The 21,331-nt window shown below is 37.4% G+C and overlaps 1 protein-coding gene across 4 annotated transcripts in view; it reads left to right on the top strand.

Moving 5' to 3' along the window:
- LOC135218380 (octopamine receptor beta-2R-like) overlaps positions 1-21,331 on the top strand; it is a 622,548-nt gene that overhangs the window by 198,839 nt on the left and 402,378 nt on the right. The window lies entirely within an intron of this gene.

Genomic DNA, 21,331 nt, shown 5'->3' with positions numbered 1-21,331 from the left:
TTAAAAGAGTGTCATACAGAAGTATATGGGGGATTTTGACAGAGGGTCTTCAAGACACAGGCAAGATGCCGTGGCGTTCGTCGGGAGTTTTTTGTTAACTGTGTTTATAGTGGTCCGGCTGCTTGGGTGAGTGGTTTGAAGTGTTTTAGAGCCGAAGACTGGCCGTTGTTGTCTGTTTTGACATTTTTAAGAATATCTGATCTTTAGATTTTGTTGCTAAACTTATGTGTACTTACCGGAATGTGTTTCTGTATCTTTGAACAGACGGTTTCTGGAATGGCAGGGGGACAAAGAGTTCCCAGATGGGTGTAGACTCTTTTGGTGACTAATGATTACTATCAGACATTGTACTATTCGGGGTTTTTTGAGTTAGTCTGTAAGACTGGATTACTTGATTGATTGATTTATTTATTCATTGTTAATAAACGTTAATGTTATGACGCAACTCTCTCATTTTTCATTACCTTTATTGAATGGAGAGAGGTGTCGGTGCTATAGAGAGAGAGAGAGAGGGATTGCCAAGAGAGAGAGAGAGATAGGCTGTGTGTAATGCCTGTGTGTGGGTTTTGCCTTTCGTCTCGTGTCACACGCTTACCTAATGAATAATGGGGGGGAATCCCCCCATAACATATATATATATATATATATATATATATATATATATATATATATATATATATATATATATATATTATATATATATACATATATATACATTATATATAAATATATATAATATATATATATATATATATACATATATATATAACTATATATATATATATATATATATATATTATATATTATATATATATATATATAATATAAAACAGTAAACTCCCATTTTTGGACGTTCTTGTTTCCAAGAACTCGGTAGGATTCCACACTGGTATATATCGTAAAGGTACGTTTACGGGATTAGGTATGAATTTTTATAGCTCGTTTTATTTCAATTTTAAATTAAACGCTGTTTCTACCCTCCTCCACAGGGCTTTTACTCTGTCATCTAATTTGCTGACTTTTCATGAAGAAATAACAACTCTTGTTTCAGGGACAACTGTTTTCTATCAAAACTATTCTTCAGACAGTTAAATATTATGTTGAATAAGAAGATGACGCCACCTCCTCTATATCACACTGTCCCTAAATGAATTTGTACGCGGCGTTCCCCTACATACAAGGTGACACTTTCAGGAAGAAATTTCTAACAATCATCCAAAAGGAATTACCGGCCCTCAACCTAAAACTCATTCCGATGAATCCCCGAACAGTTGGCTCTCTCTTCAAGTTCAAAGGCATTCTTAGTCCCTTGTTTACATCCAGCGTATTATATAAGTACAAGTGCCCCAGATGTAGTCAGGGGATCTATGTCGGATGTACAAAGAGGCTGTTGCGAGTGCGCATTGATGCTCACAGAGGGGTCAGCTTCAGAACTGGGAGAATATTGTCTAGCCCTGAACAATCTGATATTAAAAACCATACAAAAATATGCAAAACTTTTATAGACAATAAAGATTTTTCGATAGTAGGAAAGGTACAAAAAGAAAACTGCTTAACAATACTGGAATCCATTATCATCAAATTGACCGTACCACGTTAAACTTCCAAACGTCATCCACACAATTGTTTATTGCCTGATGGTCTTGTTGAGCTGCTTTTCTCTGTTTGTATGTTTGTTACTCTCTCTCTCTCTCTCTCTCTCTCTCTCTCTCTCTCTCTCTCTCTCTCTCTCTCTCGTTGTAACTCTATACGAGTACAGTAGTATGTTTTTAACTTCCTTCTGGGTAGGTTGTCACCAGCCATTTGTTTGTTCTTTAAGTAAATGTTTTAGCGATTATATTGCTAAAACATTTGGATTTGGATTTTATTGGTTTATTGATTGACATGTTCGCTTGGTTGCAGCCTAGAAAATGCAACTATGTGTAGTTGTGAAACGTCGGCATGTATTTTGATAAAATGCATATGGATAGTGCCTTTCCCTGACCCGCCTTGGATTGTTCTTCGAGCTGTTGCTCCGGAAATTGGTGTTATATATATATATATAATATATATATATATATATATAGATATATATATATATATATATATATATATATTATGAGAATCCTCACGTGGAAATGAAAGAAGGTACCATGACATTCAACTTTTTATTCCAAAGTCAACTTCAGGGTACCCTGAAGATGACTGGGATAAAGATTGAACGTCTTGGTACCCACTTCTTTCATTTCCACGTGAGGATCTCATTTTACACACACACACACACACACACAAATATATATATAGCATATGATACAAAACTGGGAATGAAATCTCCCAAACTCGCCTTACTGAACTAGATAACCAAATAATTCTTCCTCAGGATGACAGTAAATGGTTCCATCGCACAGTGGTCCAGGATCACGAATTCGTGGCCAAAAATCAATTTCCACTGATTGCAGGATTAATTATGTTTTTCGGTATTTCATATTCAAGTGATGTTAATGCAACAAGAGAGGACGAAGTTGCTAGTTTAAGTGGGTCATAAACTGATGGAAAAATATTGAGGTGTATATTTATGAGTTTCATATTTTTTTATATGTGAAGAAATTTTATCTCAAGTTAGTAGGAATATCTTTAATGACAATAACTACAATACATACATGCGACAATATATTCTGAAACTGACAAAGCACATAGAAATTAATAGGTAAAGTTTGTTTGCAGATTTTGAAAGGTATTCCCACTGTATCCACCAATGTATTTGCCATCTGAGCAATATTTAATACATAAACTTTCATAATCAGCAAAAATTTCTTGCGACCAGCTGCGACCACGAGGATTACAACTTAAGAAAAAGACTCGTTTATCACCCGAAGTCCTTTCCCTTCTTGAAGCATCACCTATTTTCATGAGTGATCCCGGTACCGAACAGTCTGGAAATGGTGGTCGGGAAAGTGACAGTGATAATGATATTGCCAGTGACACTGACAGTAATGGTTGGTACATGACTGAAGATAGTGATTGTGATTTTGATGTGATTGTGAAAGTAGTATGGGGACACTAAAGCACTAGTTTTTATTTCTTTTAATTATACTTGTTAATTCCTGTCAGTCAAAATAATATCGTGCTCTCGTATTTCTTTATTTTTCATGAAAATATCGTGCTCTTGTATTTCTTTTATTTTTTTCATGAATTGTTATTGTATATAGTATATAGTTTCTAATATTTTTTTTATAATACTATAAAAATCCCTTTCTTATGACTAGTGTTATCATTTTCGTGATTTAAGAAGGTCCATGGTACCATACAAAAACTTTTATGTAACGTTAGAATAAACTTTTTCTTTCTTTGTTTAATTCTGCCTTTTATTAATTTGAAAAGATGTTCAAGACACTGGTTTCAAGTTAGGATCGTTTTCACCTTAGAGTTTTGTCCACGATTTGGCAATTCTGGACCACTGTGCGCCGTCTACCTGAACGTAAACTTTATCGTTAAAAACGAAGGCTGTGTCCCGCACAGCCAATTCTAAAAGCTTCTTAAAATCCACTTTGCTAAAACCCTGGAAAACATCATCGTCATTCACAAAAATGGTTTCTAGTATAAAGTCAATGGTTTCATCAACGGGAACATTTGTAAAAAGCGATTCAGCGTCAATGCTGGCCATGACGAGGTCAGAGCCTTGGCTGAGTATACTCTGTTTTAATTCTAAAGAGTTGTTTAGTTTATATTTGTTGTTAAAGCATTGGTGTATCAAAGGAACCAGGAATTTGGTTATTTTATAATTTGGCGTTGTATAGGAGAGGATGGGTCTCATAGGGATGTTCTTATGCACCTTAGGCAATCCTTACATAATACTAAAAGACGAATCAGTAACAAAGAGCTCTTCATAGGTAGTTTGACCTATTGCTTTCCTGTCTTTGAGCGATCTTAAAAGTCTATTAATTCTATCTTCGTTTTTGAAGATTTTGTATTCTTTTTGGCCTATTTTATGGAATTTGTTGCTATCGGACAAGATCTTGCATTTTAGTATTATAGTCAATTTTATTTAAAATAACAGGGCCTTTACCTTTATCGGGTTTAGATAAGACAAGGTCTTCTCTTTTGCTTAGTTTTTTAAGGGTACTCGAATCATGCCTGTGACACAAAGAAAAATTGCCTACTTTGATGCGGTCTGGCCTAGTTTACTTGTATACTTGCTGTTCTTGCAACGAACAGACTTACGTTGGAAGCACTCGCCGACTGCTCAAAGTACGATGTGACTCACACATAGGCATTAGTTACCTCACAGGGATGAAGCTTTCTAGTCCAGAGCTTTCAAATATAAGAAACCATGCACAAATATGCAAATGCAGAATCAACTACGATGATTTTAAGATAATTTTATCCAGCCCTAATGAAAACACACTCCTATACTCGAGTCCGTGGCCATTAAGCACCTTGTTCCAACATTGAATAACAACACTACAGCAGTTCCATTATACCTACATTGCTTAGACCGCCCACTACTATCTTCTTTCCTTGGTTATCTCGACTCCTCCTCGCTCTGGCAGGCCTTTCAGCAACCGAACCTCGGGTTGTAAGGTTTGTTTTTATATATATATATAGATATATATCTATATATATATATATATATATATATATATTACTATTTTTTTCTTAGTGTTTAATACATTGTGTGTTTTTAGTTATTTTATTTTTATTTTTATTTTATATATATTTTTTTTCTCGTGCTTATTTGTATGTAACAATTTATGTTAATTTTGCTGGACAAGTTTGTAATTTATGTACTTTTGTTTTTTATAGCCTTGAAAATGAGACCATAGTCTTGAAACTTTGGCAACAATAAAGCACCCAATGTATTGCGCTGTTTTGCCCCCCCCCCCCCCCCCCCCCCCCCCCCCCCCCCCTCTCTGTCTCTCTCTCTCTCTCTCCTCCGTCGTCTCCTCCTCTCAACTCTCTCTCTCTCTCTCTCTGTACATTACGGATAGTGTCACAGCTAGCTTAATAAACATGTTTTACAGTACGGGCGTATTAAATTGTTTTTCATGTGATGACAGCAAAGTTAAGAGAGCTATACTTCTTAAACACTGTTTACTTGATCTTATGCAATTTCATGGGACGTCTTTCTTTCTTTTTTTTTTTTGTTTTCTTGTAGTGACAGTTTTCTTACTAAGCGAGACAAATTCTTACTTACCCTTTTATTTGCTTAACAATTTTGCTTCAAGCATATTTTTTTTTTTACAGGTTTAGGGCACATTCGTGAAGCAAAACAAAGAAATTTAAAAATCTAATTTGTAATTTCACTTCTTCTTGGTGACAAGTCTGAATTCTGTTTTGATCACCCATCAACAGAATTAAATGCCTTCAAACGTCTTTATTGACTCAGTTTTCTGGCACATGTATGAACAAAAAAATGAAAATAAATTTTTTGGCACATTCTATATATATATATATATATATATATATATATATAATATAATATATATATATATATATATATTGAAATTGAAAAGCAAAATTTCTTTTGTTAGTGAGAAGTCTTAAATTCTGTTTTGATTGCCAGAAACAGAGTGAAATGCCTTCAAACGTTATTTTGACTCCAGTTTTCTTGTACATGTATGGGAAAAACGAAAATCAGTTTCATGGTACTTGTATGTAAAAAAAATGATTGAAGAAGCTAATTTTTTCTTGTTATTGAGAAGTCTTAATTTTGTCTCGATCACCCAGAAACAGAATGAAACAGACGTATCATCCCTTAGAAGACCAGACTTCAAAATATGTTGAGGAAAGTGGGGGAAGAAAGAGAGGAGGCACGAAAGAAGCGATTTAAGAAAAACCTTTTGTCAAAGAGAGAGAGAGAGAGAGAGAGAGAGAGAGAGAGAGAGAGAGCGAGAGAGAGAGAGAGTGTGTCTTTCAAGGCACTCTTTTAGGATTGTTGAGGACGAGTTGTTTTTATTTTTTGTGTTACCTCTCGCACACTTAGTGTATCGTTAAAAGGTCCATTTAAGCGAAATGTGCGCGGGGGGGGGGGGAGGTGGGGGGGGGAGCTTGTTTTCAGACCCCCCTTCCCTCCCCCCTTTTTTTTTTTTATCCGATGGTGTTAAAAAGATGCAAGCAATGTAAAGAGGAACACAGGAAAGTAAATTATCCAGAAATGAGTAATATTCTTGATTTAAAAAAAAAAAAAAAAACTTGGCAGAAACTTGATACGCCAATTTAGAGATTTTTTTTTTATATCTGCACAGATAAATTGAGCAAAAGCAGTTTCACCTATTAAATTATATTATAAACACCCAAAGGCTTGAGCTAGCCAGATGTTGTGCATAAATTACCAGTATGACTAAAAATCAACAACTAATTTCACTCCCCATATCGGCGATCGTCCTTTGAATACCAAAGTCTCCGTGGGTGTCCTGCAAATGCGGACCTGATTCCATGTGATAATAATAATAATAAAAAACATTAACGTGGAGAAAGTTATGGACCAAATTTGCGAGCATATAAGATCATGCGAAGAATCGGTATTAGTGTATATAGTATATATCAGGATACAGAACAGAATACACACACACACACATTATATATATATATATATATATATATATATATATATATATATATATATATATATTATATATATATATACATATGTATATTTATATATATATAAATGTGTATATATATATATATATATATATATGATATATATTATATAGTATATATAAATATAACCCGTGGTTACCTCGAGATACGAATTAATCCTCCGTTCCGAGACGGCCTTCGTATAATGAGTTTTTCGTAACTTGGAACACATTTTACATGTAAAATGGCTAATCCGTTCCAAGCCCTCCAAAAACACCCCAGTAAAATTATATTTCCAAGGCCTAAACACACATTTCTAGGGTTTACGACGGAAAAATAAAATGTGACTCCAAAAAGGCAAATACTGTACATACTTGAGTAATATTCAACTGCATGTAATGTTCAACCCCATTTTTACTGCATATATTAGGACTTTAGCATATGTCCCTTAGCAATAAGCCTAGCCTATGTTAGCGGTTGCTTCTGTAGCCTAGTCTATGATTCTGACATCTAAACCTAAGAGTTAAAAGCTTAGAATATGCCAATGAAATGTATAAATAATCAGTATGTACTCATTTCAAATAATTATTAATTAATCATTAACTATAATACACTAACAAACAAAAAACAAACCTTCCAATCGATTGTTCACATCCAGCTCTTACCCGTCTTAGAGTATCGAACGAGCGCCAAGCAATCATTTTTCCTAGCACACAGTAAGCCATAAATTGTCATTAGTATCTCTCTTCAACTAATGAAACCACCAAACAGTATAATAACCATTCATTTCTATTCTTTATTCTATCTTTACCTAATGAAGATACCGAGTTACTGACAGCTATAATGAAACATGCGTATACATAACGTAATAATAAAACAGAAGAAGAATTCTAAAAAATACGTATTTGTTGGCAGTCTGATTTATTTTATATTTTATGATATCTAATTCACAATTTTTTTTATTAAATGTATTGCATGTACTCATTTCAAATAATTATTAAGTAACAATTATCTATAATAAACAAACAAAAAAAAGCTTTCAAACGTCTGTTTACATCCAGCACTTACGAGTATCGAACGATCACCAAGTAATCACTTTTACACAGTAAGCCATAAATTTTCATTATCTCTCTTCAACTACTGAAACTACCAAACAGTATAATAACCATTTGCATTCTATTCTTATTCTATCTTTACCTAATGTTTTCTTTATTAAATGTATTGCATGAATAAGTTTTTCAATTTACAGCAACCTTTTACCAATAGAATACTTAAAGCACAAGGGGTAGATGCTGACCAATAGGAGAGCAGGACCTTATGGGGTGACTAGCATCAGGAACCAATGGGAGAGCGGGAGGATGGTGGCGAGTTTACTCAGTTGGCGGCGCGGGAGTTTTAAAATTGTTCTTGGTGGTCCGGGCAAATCTCGGGACTTTACAGCAACAACCTTTCGTATCTTGAAAACTTGAGGTACTACTGTATATCTTACAGGTATGAATTGATGTGTTAGTGAATTACATACTGTATCAGCTGCTCCTCTTGCTTAGAGACAGAGAGCACTGTAGAGACAGCCTTCTTGAATGAAGGAATCTGTTGCGTGTGGAGTTTAGGCTGGTGGCTGTCCGTACTGTTGCCACGGGCGGTTTTGAGCCGTGGTGGGTATGTACATTCGTTTGTACATATACCATAGGTGTGACTGATCAAGGCACTTGAGGGAAAGACACATTCCTTTGTGATAAGAGGAAAGACGGCTGAGGGAACGCCAAGTGTTGGGAGAAAAACCCCATCTCAAGGTATGGCACATATTTTAAATGACTTAGAAAACAGTTGCCTTTGAAAAGAGAGAAGTGTGAAGTGTATTCCTTTATTTAATATTGTGTTATAAGAAATATAATGAATATATCTTTATTACAGATGGGCTCTTATCATGGTACTAGAAACGGGATTCTCTAAAACTTGACTATTACAATGTAGTAATTGCCATTTTGAGTCTAGGAGTGATTACTTAGACTAAACCAGGAGAGTGGAATGATAACTTATAGTGAGGGCGCCTGCTACCACAGGTAAGAGTTGTCAATTTGTGTAGTTTTGTCAAAAGGGGGGGGGGGGGTGGGATTATAGTGGTGGCAACAGTTTAACAAGCTTTTTTTATTCATTTTATAGGCTGTAGGTATGCTAAAGAAGAGACTGGTGACTAGTTAGACATATTTTTTGGTAGGAAAAGGGGTTATAATCATGTCACAGGCAACTCGGGGTTCTTTTTGCTGATTCAATGGTTTGGTGTGGTGTTCGAAGCGTTGGGTTACTTGGGTATCTCTCTGCATCTCAGTGTTAGCCGGTTAGTGATTCATGAAAACCACCGTTTTAAAACCGTGAGGGGAAAAAGTTTAATTTTTGACATTTTAAAGTGTTTTGCGAGTGTTGTGAATAGGCTACACAAATTTGCAATGCGTATACGAATTCGGTTTCCAGTCATATGAAGATGTGAGTGTATTTTCAAGTTTTCTTTCTTCTTTTCTCCTTCTTTATATTTTTTTATTTTTATTCTTTTTTGTTTGTGATGAATTTACTCAAAGGCTGTTATTATTTTGATGTCTCTCGAAATTCGACGGACATTGGGTTTTTTTTGTAATGATGTGAACGAGGTTTCTGGGTTGTTGTGAGTCACGCCCTGAGAGAGAGAGAGAGAGAGAGAGAATTTGAGTGTGTGAGTCTGAGGGACGGGAGGACTTTGTTGCCGGGCTGATATGCTTAGCAAAGCGCTTTGCACTTTTTTTTTTAGTTTTTGTGCCCTCCCTATTTTTTATTTTTTTTATTTCATTGTTGGGGAAAATTTGTATTAGTTTTTCTGGATTGGGTTTTGTGTGTATGTAAATACATTGATGTTATTGAGGTCGGGGAATGTTATAGAACACAAAAGCTTCCGTACAGAGAGGAAAATGGCGGATGCTAAGAGTACCACAACACTGCTACATCACGTAACGAATGTGAGTGCAGGCATGAGCCCGTTCAAAGGAATCGTAGATGGTGTGTTTTCCCAGCAAGTGCAAATATTTATTGAAGGTGTGAATAATTATTTAATTGCAAAAAACAACGGATTTCCAATTTGCAAAATGTCGTACCTGGACTGATTTGCAAGCATTTTTGAAAACAGCTTATGGCTCAAAGGAACACAGAGATATGGTGAGGGACCTCAGGGGTCTTTATAAAATATGGAAAGGCACAAATAGCCTCGTAGAACATAGTTCAAAACTTTTTGACTCAGTGGCAGATTGGGTAGGAAAATTGAAAACATCCAAATGGGTTACAGGAAGTAGTGTCTCACTTGAGAATGTACATAAACTGATCTATTTTTCGATGCTATTGCACTATGTACCGGATGCTGAATAGCTTTGATGAAAAAATTGAACCTACTTCAGACGAAGAATTACTTTATGCCCAAATTGAGAAACATTTGTCTAATTGTCCCACTGTAGATAGTACAATTTTTAATGGGATAGGCCCGACGAATAGGGTGCAAAGAGAGACAGAATTTTCTTCACCCCAGCTGTGTGCAAAAGTTGAATATAACAAAAGATCGATCGATCAAAGGCAACAGCAGTTGCGATGTTTCAACTGCAATAATCCAGGGCATCCAAAGAAATTGTGTAGAGCTAAATATTGTGGAATGCGTAAGAGTACGGATCACTATTGGCAATCTTGTCCGTCTCAGATACAGAGAGATGCGAGGCTTACACCTCAAAATTCTGGAAGTTATAATGAGAGGACTTCCCAGGCAGATCAAACCAGAGGGCAAAGGGATCGGCTAAATTTTTGGAAGGCCGATCAACAAAAAAGGTACAGGTGATTAGTGCGTGCCATTGTGGTCTTGTGGGGGACGCCCTAGAGCCCAGGCCTATAGTTTATGGAACAGCAGGTGATGTGGATATCCCAATCTTTATAGACATAGGTGCGTCTATAAATTTAATAGACTATCATTTGTATCAATCCATGTTTTCCAATTACCCTTTGCAACCCTCAGCGGAGACGGTGTGTGATGTGCAAGCCCATAGATTAAATACCCTGGGTTGTGTTCAAATACAGTTTACTCTCGGTGACAGAGTACTAACAGAACCATTTTTGGTAATGAAAGGAATTGCATTGGGCAACAGACTTTTGCTGGGTCATCCTGCGTGTAGGAGACACAAGATTTCGATCCATGCGGGTGTTAATGGGATAACAGTCATAATACCTGGTGTTTTTCTCCTTATGAGGACGTGATTAGAACTGAGGATATGGAGATTATTGAAAAAGGAGATGTGCTCGGTGATATACTAATGGCGGTGATACGGGAATTAAAACCCACATTGGTGATATGGGAAATGGTTGCGGGGATTTTATCGGAGTTCACAGTGATAACAGTGGTGGTGATGATATTATGAATGGTGATGTTGATACTAATATTGATGTCATTTCTGATACTAACAATGCTGGGGATGATACTAAGGGTGGTAATTTGTACGGGGTGGTGGAAAGGGGAGATACTAACAACAAATATAGAGGTGTTTTATCGGAGGATATTGTGTTATTACCCGGTTCAAAGACTATGGTAAAAGTCAAATTGAGGGAAGTGAGAAAACCTACGTATGGGGTGTTATTGAAAATAGTGAGAGGCTTAGAGGGGTTATTAGCACGGCATCGGTGAACAATGTATCCAGGGATGGGACCACTTGGTTAGAACTACTAAACTGTAATGATACAGTTAGGAGATACCAGAGAAATACATATATATTGGATTTCCAAGATTGGAGTCGTGATGCGGGTTCAGTGGCTATCATAGAGGGAAAACCTGAGTTTTCAGAGGCAGAAATGCAATCAAGGAAACGAATATTTAGAGAACATTTAGCTAATGCGGATTATAGTGAACATGTTGAAGCGATAAGCGAGCTCTTGGCAGAATTTGGGGATATAGTAGCCTCACAAGGTGATAAATTGGGGTTGACTAATGTGTTAGAGCATAAGGTAATTTTGGAGAGTGGCACAAAATCTATTTATATTCCTGCATACCACATACCTTTCAAAATCAGAGAACAGGTAGAGAAAGAGGTCAATAGATGGGAGGAAGAAGGAATCATTAGACCTAGCATATCTCCTTACAACTTTCCCTTGTTAGCGGTGCCTAAGAAGGACGGTTCTGTCTGTGTATGCGTCGATTTTACACATTTAAAGGAAAAGACGGTCCCTGACCGCTATCCAGTCGCGTGCATACCAGATCTTTTTGTTGAAATCGGGGGACATAATATTTATAGCTCAATTGATTTGGCGCAGGGTTTTGTTGCAGGTCCCTCTTAGTGAAAGTAGCAAGGAATATACCGCTTTTTCAGTGCCCAAGGGACACAATGAATTTACGCGAATGCCTTTCGGTTTATCAGGCAGTCGGATGACTTTTAACAGGTTGGTGAACACAGTTTTTTTTGCAGGTCCCTCTTAGTGAAAGTAGCAAGGAATATACCGCTTTTTCAGTGCCCAAGGGACACAATGAATTTACGCGAATGCCTTTCGGTTTATCAGGCAGTCGGATGACTTTTAAGGTTGGTGAACACAGTTTTGCACGGGTTATTGGGCAAAAATGTTTTTGTTTATATGGATGACATATTGGTTGCAACAGACACGATTGCACAACACCTGGAGGTGCTTACAGAAGTACTTAGGAGGCTTAGATTAGCGGGGTTGAAAATTAAGCTAGCCAAGTATTCGTTCTTGAAAAAGCAAATCACATATCTAGGCCCTGTCATATCTAAGGAAGGGGTTAGAGTAAAGGACGATAAAGTCAAAGCAATAGCGAATTTTTTCACCCCTAGATCAAAGAAAGAGATTAAGTCATTCCTGGGTATCACCAGTTTCTTCAGGAGGTTTGTGAAAGGGTTCTCTAATATAGCAGCTCCCCTAACTGATGTATTGCGGGAAGACGTTCAATTTCAATGGAAGGAACCCCAGGCGGAGAGTTTTCAAAAGCTCAAGGACGCGCTAATGAATCCCCCTGTTTTGAAGTTTCCAGATTTTAGCAAACCTGTTACATTAGTAACCGATGCCAGCCAGGAAGGTATAGGTGCTTGCCTTATGCAAAAGTTTGATGGGAAATTCCATCTCATAGCCTTTTATAGCAGGAAGTTCAGGACAAAGGTCAGCAACGAGAGATCAATGTCTACCATAGATAAAGAAGCCTTTACAATAGTGTTGAGCTTGGTTCATTTTAAAATGTTACTGATGGGAAATAAAGTAGAAGTTCTTACAGACCGCAAGCCATTATTAGATCTTTTTAATAGTCCCGATTTGTCACCTAAAAGAGCTCGATGGTTTTTAACTATCAGAGATTTTGATGCAAAGCTCAAATATATAGAGGGCAAGTTTAACGTAGTTGCTGATGCTCTTAGTAGGAGTTTTTATGACACAGAAGAGTTCCAAGTAGCGCAAGTCACTAGATGAAGACAAGATGAAGACAAGATTCTAGCAGACGCGAAAGCGTTACTTAGAGGGGAATTAGTCAGGAAACGTTATAAGTTGCCTTTTTCGGGTTTGGAGTTGGAAGGTAATCTATTGGTCAGGAAAATTAAATATAAATGGAGAACCAGTGAAAGTAAAGGAGATATGACACAGATCGTAATTCCGAAAGTCCTAATTCCAGTGGTTTTGGATATAGTTCATTGCAGGTTCGGTAGTACACACTTGGGAATAGAAAAAGCGTATGATGAGGTTCGTGCTAAATATATTTGGGAAAACATGGAGAAAGATGTGGAAAATTTTGTGAGAAACTGTACAGTGTGTAATGCATGTAAGCCTGCAAGGACGACTTCATGCAAATTAGGATCGTATCCTATACCGAGTAGACCTTTTCAGAGAATTCATATGGATATCCTGGGGAATTTTTGTGAGTCTAGGTATGCGAACAAGTACTTGTTAGTGATAATAGATGAACTTACAAGGATAGTAGAAATTTTCCCACTTAAGCATAAAATGGCGGAAGAAGTATCCGTAGCATTTTTCAATGGTATCATTTGCAGATACGGCTCACCCGAAGTTCTATTGACCGACAATGGTAGAGAATTTGTGAACAAAACTTTGGAATATTTAGCGGAAGTCATGGGGATACAGAAAGTAACAATTATTCCATACAAACCTGAGGCTAATGGGTTGTGTGAATGAGGCTCTCAGGAAAACTGTAGGTGGTAATGATAAGAATTGGGACAGATATGTTGATGTTGTTAGACATAGTATTAACACTATGGTTAGTGATTCCATTAAAATGTCTCCATTTGAAGCTTTGTTTGGTTGTCCAGCACGAGGCACATTTGATTTGCTAACTATATGTCATCATGGGGAGGATACGATCGAGGCGTTGGTATCCACAGCGAGAGAGATACATGCTTGTCTCAGCCGTAATCTCTAATCCACAACCAGAGATGGTACAGAAAAGTATTAGTAAAACATCTGATCCCAAGATCAATGTCGGAGACAAGGTATTTTTAAAAATTAATGTGATAAATGAATTGAACTACAAATTAGGCCTGAAGTTTGAAGGTCCTTTTTAAAGTCATTGAGGAGAAAATTGGAAACAGATTTGTAGTCTTAGAGGAAAAAACAGGTCGGTCGAGGTTAACACATCTCGAAATTGAAAAGACTTGGTTATGGTAATTAATATATTGTCACGCAATTGATTTTTTTTGTGCTGTCTGGTTTTTGCAACTTGGTGGTGAAATGCTTTAATATTTTTTTTTCTCTCTTTCATTGCCTTCTACTGTTTTTTTTCTTAATATGCGCAAATCTGCGGCGTTTTGGCGTAAGATTTTGGGGTTAATATTTTACGTGGGAAGTTGTTTGGAAATATGGCAAATTTTTGTTTTAGCTGAGAAATGTGATGATAAACATGTGATAATTCCTGTATGTATGATATTTGGGGCTGAATTTCTGTGGTTTTACGAGCCGAATAGGTGGCATTGGGGTTTTATATAATTCGGGGTAATGTCGTGGGGAGTTATGATTTAAGGACAATTTTTTGTGGGGGGCCGGCACCTTGGTGATATCCTAGTGATAAATTTGTGGAATGTGGCTGTATGGTGTTAGTATGAAATATTTGGGGAATAAGGGTTTCTGGCGTTGCAAGTCTGACTAGACAAATCTATAGCGCAGTTCAAAGCACCTGAGGTGTTCACAGGTGGATTTTTGCTGATAATGCTTTGATGAATCCGGTTGCTGATTTTTTCCTTTGGAGTTGATTACTCGGAGATTTGCACTATTCTCATAGATGTTGACTATGGCATTCCACGGAGATGTATCATGTAAGGGGGTTGTTTTCCAGTCGTTTCTGGTCGATGGGATTGTTGCGGTAGCAAATTCCGTAACGGTACATATTGCATTTTGGGAAAAGTATTGAATTATATATGTTTTTTCTTCTCTTTATGTGCGCTGTGCAATGGGGGAAAGTTCACTTATTATGGTTGTTATTTTTTTTTCTTTTTTCTTTCTTTTCTTACGAGAGATGTAATTGGTGTTAAGCTCTAAATAGCATTTCTATTTTAGATAGGAGATATAATTAGTCGGGATGTGCATTAGATAGAAGGGGTGTTCGGCATTATATTTCATGGAGGTTAGTTCTATAAACAATAAAAGGGGTTTTTGCTCTTAGACATTATGGGTTCTCTTTTGGTAGTGTGTTTGTCAGATATGGGATTACTTGTGAGGATTCAGTGGGTAAAGATTATATTTTGTTTAGTGAGGAATTTTTAATATTTGATTAGGAGATTGAGTATGTTAATTAATGACGGATTTGAGGGGTAAAGCAAGACTAGTTATTTTATGATCATGTAGACCTTTTAAATATGGACACATGATGACTTTAGAGAATTCCCAACTTTATGTGATGGTGACGATGGAAACGACTTCGTTCTACAGTACTAGAGGTCGAGTTGAATCTACACACGAATGGCGATTCTATGGACTGCCTTTGCAATGGATGAGATGTCGTCGGTACATCATCTCAGGATACGTTCTGGGATAAATCAGGTCTACAATCCTCTATGAGGCGGGTGTGAGTAGCACTTGTGTGGAAGTCACGGGATATTTCCTTGACAACAGGGTGACCACGTTTCCTTCAGTAGAAAACGTCGAATCTACATTTTCGCGACGAGGGGGTGTTGGATACACTCACGAGGGTTGCAGACGCGTGCTGAGTTGTTTCGAGGTGGATTAGGTACTCGACCAGCATCTACAACTATTCGTCGAGTTCTGCTTATCTTAGTGACGAGGATGAGCTTTTCATCAATGAACGTTACACAATTCCAATAATAGTGGTCATGCTCGCCGTCATACTGATCACAATTTGTGCGCTAGGAGTTCTTAAACTTCTGTGCATTCGGCGAGGCACAAGGGCTCCAGCAACGGAGGTAGCCCTAAATCATGTGGCAAATTGATACATTGTGCATTAGTTGCTGGTGTGGTGTGCGACAGGAGTGCACAAAGGACATAGGTGGCCAAGCCATCTTACAGGTATGAATTGATGTGTTAGTGAATTACATACTGTATCAGCTGCTCTTGCTTGGAGACAGAGAGCGCTGTAGAGACAGCCTTCTTGAATGAAGGAATCTGTTGCGTGTGCAGTTTAGGCTGGTGGCTGTCCGTACTGTTGCCAAGGGCGGTTTTGAGGCGTGGTGGGTATGTACATTTGTTTGTACGTATATCATAGGTCTGGCTGATCAAGGCACTTGAGGGAAAGACACATTCCTTTGTGATAAGAGGATAGACGGTTGACGGAACGCCAAGTGTCGGGAGAAAACCCCCATCTCAAGGTATGGCACATATTTTAAATGACTTAGAAAACAGTTGTCTTTGAAAAGAGAGAAGTGTGAAGTGTATTCCTTTATTTAATATTGTGTTATAAGAAATGTAATGAATATATCTTTATTACAGATGGGCTCTTATCATGGTACTAGAAACGGGATTCTTTAAAACTTGACTAATACAATGTAGCAATTGACATTTTGAGTCTAGGAGTGATTACTAAGACTAAACCAGGAGAGTGGAATGATAACTTTTCTTTGTGGGGCAGACTTGGGTTTTTATCATTATGACTTATTAATCATTTTTGTTCTATTTTATGTTCATCTGCTTTGGGTAATAAATAGTATATTTCTGTATTTATGTGAGCTTAATAGCCTAGTGACATGCTTGCAGATAGAGGGCGCCTGCTGCCACAGGTAAGAGTTGTCAATTTGTGTAGTTTTGTCAAAAGGGGGGGATTGATATATATATATATATATATACGTATATATATATATATAGTATATATATATATATATATATATAATATATATCTGGTTAAATATATAGGTTATGTCTAGAGGTTAAGTATTTAAATACTTAACCTGTTTATCAGAAAGAAAAACACACAGACAAGCTAAACGGAACGTGAAGGATTCATTAGCAGCAAGTAATCGTTATTTCCATATTAGTTTTTGAATAGATAAAAAATGGTCGCCACGTGGTTTAAAGGACAAATTTTGTCACCGGAGATGACCCTTTTTGCCACAAATAGTGGCGCAGTTACTGCAATCAATTAAGCAAAACATAATTGGAACGAGGGGAGGCTGAGAGAGCTCCCCAGCCGTGCGCGATGGTTTTGCTTGGCAACCAGGAAACCGACTCACTCTCATTTAACCATTTCCGTGCGGATGGAGGTCGATCCAGGACACCTAAACGACTTTTTTTTTAAGCTTCGACGTTTATTTGCAGAGTTTGTGAGAAGAGGCCTCTTGTCGTATCTGGGAGATGCTTTGGAATGGCTGGTTACACTACGTATTTAGGTGGCGAATTTTGTATTTAAAATCTTGTGCTTGATTTCCCATTTTCCCCCATAGGCGGGTAGTGCCATCAGTGTAACTCGTATGATGTACTGTAGGCAGTTCTTAATGTTATTTGCAGCGTCCATTCGGCCCCTAACAGCAACCTGTTTCATTCCTTTTTTTCCGTAACTCCGTTCATATTCAGTTTCTTCTATCCTACACTCCATCCTCTCCTGACAGCTGTTTCAACGTTATTTTCAGCCTTAAATGACCTCATAGGTCCCAGTGCTTGGCCTTTGGCCTAAATGTCTGTGCCAATTCCAATTCCAATTGATATTCGATTTTAGCGAAAGTTATGTGATAAACCATATCAGTTTTCGTTTGCTATTATTAGGTCTTACACTTCTTCATGTAATCCAACAATACTGCATGTTAGTCTGACAGTCCTTATTTGTGTTCCTTAGTAGAACTGCTGTAATTTTTTATATTTTCGAACAGCATTCCATGCTTTCATTTTTTCCATGACATCGAAAGCTTTTTCCATGGGATCGAAAGCATGGCATCTTAAGGCTGATCATTCAAAATAATTTTTTTTTGGGGGGGGGAGAGGTGAAGGGGGATTTTTTTTTTTTGGGGGGGGGGGCGGGTGAAGGGAGATTTGTTTTGTGGGATGAAGGGGAAAAATAATCAGTTTACGAAAGTGTTTGAAAGAAGGCAGGAACTAAGAATCGATTGTAAGGTGAGATTAAGAATGCCATGCTTAGACACTCACGATGGATACAGTGTTATGAATGACGCTCTTGAAACCAATGGAAGAAAACTTCGTTTTATCTGATCACACTCAATTCACACGGTTTTTTGCTGATATATTTTTTATTTGCATTATTTATTTATTGATTGATTAATTTGTAATTTTTCCCTTTTCAATGCCTGATCTCTTCTTTCTGTATTTCCTGTTGTCTTCTGTAACTTCATTCAAATGAACACCCTAATATTCTTTGAAAGCTTGAATTTCAAGGCAGTGGCCGATGTAGGTTTGTTCCATATGAATAGAAGGTTCGTCTTCTGATAATAATAATAATAATATAATAATAATAATAATAATAATAATAATAATAATAATAATAAAAAAAATAATATTATTATTATTATTTTTATTATTTTTTTTTTTTTTTTTTTTTTTTTTTTTTTTTTTTTTGTTTTTTTTTTTTTTTTTTTTTTTTTTTTTTTTTTTGCTCTATCACAGTCCTCCAATTCGACTGGGTGGTATTTATAGTGTGGGGTTCCGGGTTGTATCCTGCCTCCTTAGGATTCCATCACTTTTCTTACTGTGCACCGTTTCTAGGATCACACCCTTTTGCATGAGTCCTGGAGCTACTTCAGCCTTTAGTTTTTCTAGATTCCTTTTCAGAGATCTTGGGATCGTGCCTAGTGCTCCTATGATTATAGGTACAATTTCCACTGGCATATCCCGTATCCTTCTTATTTCTATTTTCAGATCTTGATACTTATCCATTTTTTCCCTTTCTTTCTCTTCAACTCTGGTGTCCCATGGTATTGCGACATCAATGAGTGATATTTTCTTCTTGACTTTGTCAATCAACGTCACATCTGGTCTATTTGCTCGTATCACCCTATCTGTTCTGATACCATAGTCCCAGAGGATCTTTGCCTGATCGTTTTCTATCACTCCCTCAGGTTGGTGCTCGTACCACTTATTACTGCAAGGTAGCTGATGTTTCTTGCACAGGCTCCAGTGGAGGGCTTTTGCCACTGAATCATGCTTCTTTTTGTACTGGAGCTGTGCAAGTGCCGGACATTCGCTTGCTATGTGGTTTATGGTTTCATTTTTCGTATTGCACTTCCTACATATGGGAGAGATTTTATTTCCGTCTATCGTATTTTGAACATATCTGGTTCTTAGGGCCTGATCTTGTGCCGCTGTTATCATTCCTTCAGTTTCCTTCTTTAGCTCTCCCCTCTGTAGCCATTGCCATGTGTCATCGCTGGCTAGTTCTTTAGTCTGTCTCATGTATTGTCCGTGCATTGGTTTGTTGTGCCAGTCCCTCTATTCTGTTTGTCACTCTCCTGTCTCTGTATATTTCTGGGTCTTCGTCTACTTTGATTAGTCATTCTTCCCATGCAGTCTTTAGCCACTCGTCTTCACTGGTTTTCAGATATTGCCCTAGTGCTCTGTTCAAGATGTTGACGCAGTCCTCTATACTTAGTAGTCCTCTCCCTCCTTCCTTTCGTGTTATGTATAGTCTGTCCGTATTTGCTCTTGGGTGTAGTGCTTTGTGTATTGTCATATGTTTCCTGGTTTTCTGATCTATGGTGCGGAGTTCTGCCTTCGTCCATTCCACTATTCCTGCGCTGTATCTGATTACTGGCACTGCCCATGTGTTTATGGCTTTTATCATGTTTCCGGCGTTGAGTTTTGACTTGAGTATCGCCTTGAGTCTCTGCATATATTCTTTCCTGATCGTGTCCTTCATCTCTTGGTGTTTTATATCCCCTCCTTCCATTATTCCCAGGTATTTTTATCCAGTCTCATCTATGTGTTTGATGTTGCTCCCATCTGGTAGCTTTATCCCTTCAGTTCTCGTTACTTTGCCTTTTTGTATGTTGACTAAGGCACATTTTTTTATTCCAAAATCCATCCTGATGTCCCCAGATACAATCCTTACAGTCTGGATTAGGGTATCTATTTCCTTGATGCTCTTACCATACAGCTTGATGTCGTCCATGAACATCAGATGGTTGATTCTGTTGCCTCTTTTCTTGAATTGGTACCCGTCATCCATCTTCTGTAGTACTTTTGTCATGGGAATCATGGCTACTACGAAGAGTAGTGGGGACAGTGAGTCTCCCTGGAAGATCCCCCTCCTGCTATTAACCTCTGCTAGTCTTATTCCAGAGCTTGTAAGTATTGTATTCCAGTTGCGCATTGTATTTTTGAGGAAGCTGATGGTGTTTTCCTCTGTGTCATATATTTTCAGGCTTTCTATTAGCTATGTGTGTGGTATCATGTCGAAGTCTTTCTTATAGTCTATCCATGCCATGCTTAGGTTGGTTTTCCTTCTCCTACTGTTCTTCATTACCATTTTGTCTATCAGGAGCTGGTCTTTTGTGCCCCTACACTTCCTTCTGCCGCCTTTCTGTTGGTGGGGGATGGTGTTTGTCTCCTCTAGGTAATTGTATATCCTTTCACTGATGATACCTGTTAGTAACTTCCACATTATTGGTAGGCAGGTGATAGGCCTTTAGTTACTGGCTATATTTCCCTTACTCTTGTCTTTTTGTATAAGGATGTTCTTCCTGTGGTCATCCATTTGGGTGCATGGTGATTTGAGATACAATGCTGAAGTAGTTCTGCTATTCGTGGGTGTAGGGCCTTGAAGTTTTTGAGCCAGTATCCATGGACTTCATCGGGACCTGGGGCTTTTCAGTTTGACATTTTCTTTAGTTTGTGTCTGACTGTGTCTGTCGTGATCGGTGTGAATCTTTGTTTTTTTCTCCCTGTTTTTCTGCCTTGACTTCCTGGAGCCATGCTGCATGTTTGTTGTGTGATACCGGATTGCTCCATATGTTTTCCCAGAGTCTCTTACTTGGTTCGGCTTCAGGAATTTCAAGGTGGTTGTCTTCCCCTCTTAGTTGGCTGTATAGTCTTTTCTGGTTGGTTCCGAATAGTTTGTTCTGTTGGTATCCCTTATTCCTGTTCATGTACCGTTGGATCTTATGTGCTTTGGCCTTAAGCCTCTGTTTTATTATTATTATTATTATTATTATTATTATTATTATTATTTTTATTATTATTATTATTATTAATATTGACAAAACAGTCGATTCTAACGTTTCCATGAGTCGGTGGCCCTATAGGCTTGTTCCATATGAGTAAGAGTTCATCCACTGAATAATAATAATAATAATAATAATAATAATAATAATAATAATAA

Source organism: Macrobrachium nipponense, chromosome 9, assembly GCF_015104395.2.
Source record: "Macrobrachium nipponense isolate FS-2020 chromosome 9, ASM1510439v2, whole genome shotgun sequence".
Classification (NCBI taxonomy): Eukaryota; Metazoa; Arthropoda; class Malacostraca; order Decapoda; family Palaemonidae; genus Macrobrachium; species Macrobrachium nipponense.
This window is presented reverse-complemented; position numbering and strand designations above follow the sequence as displayed.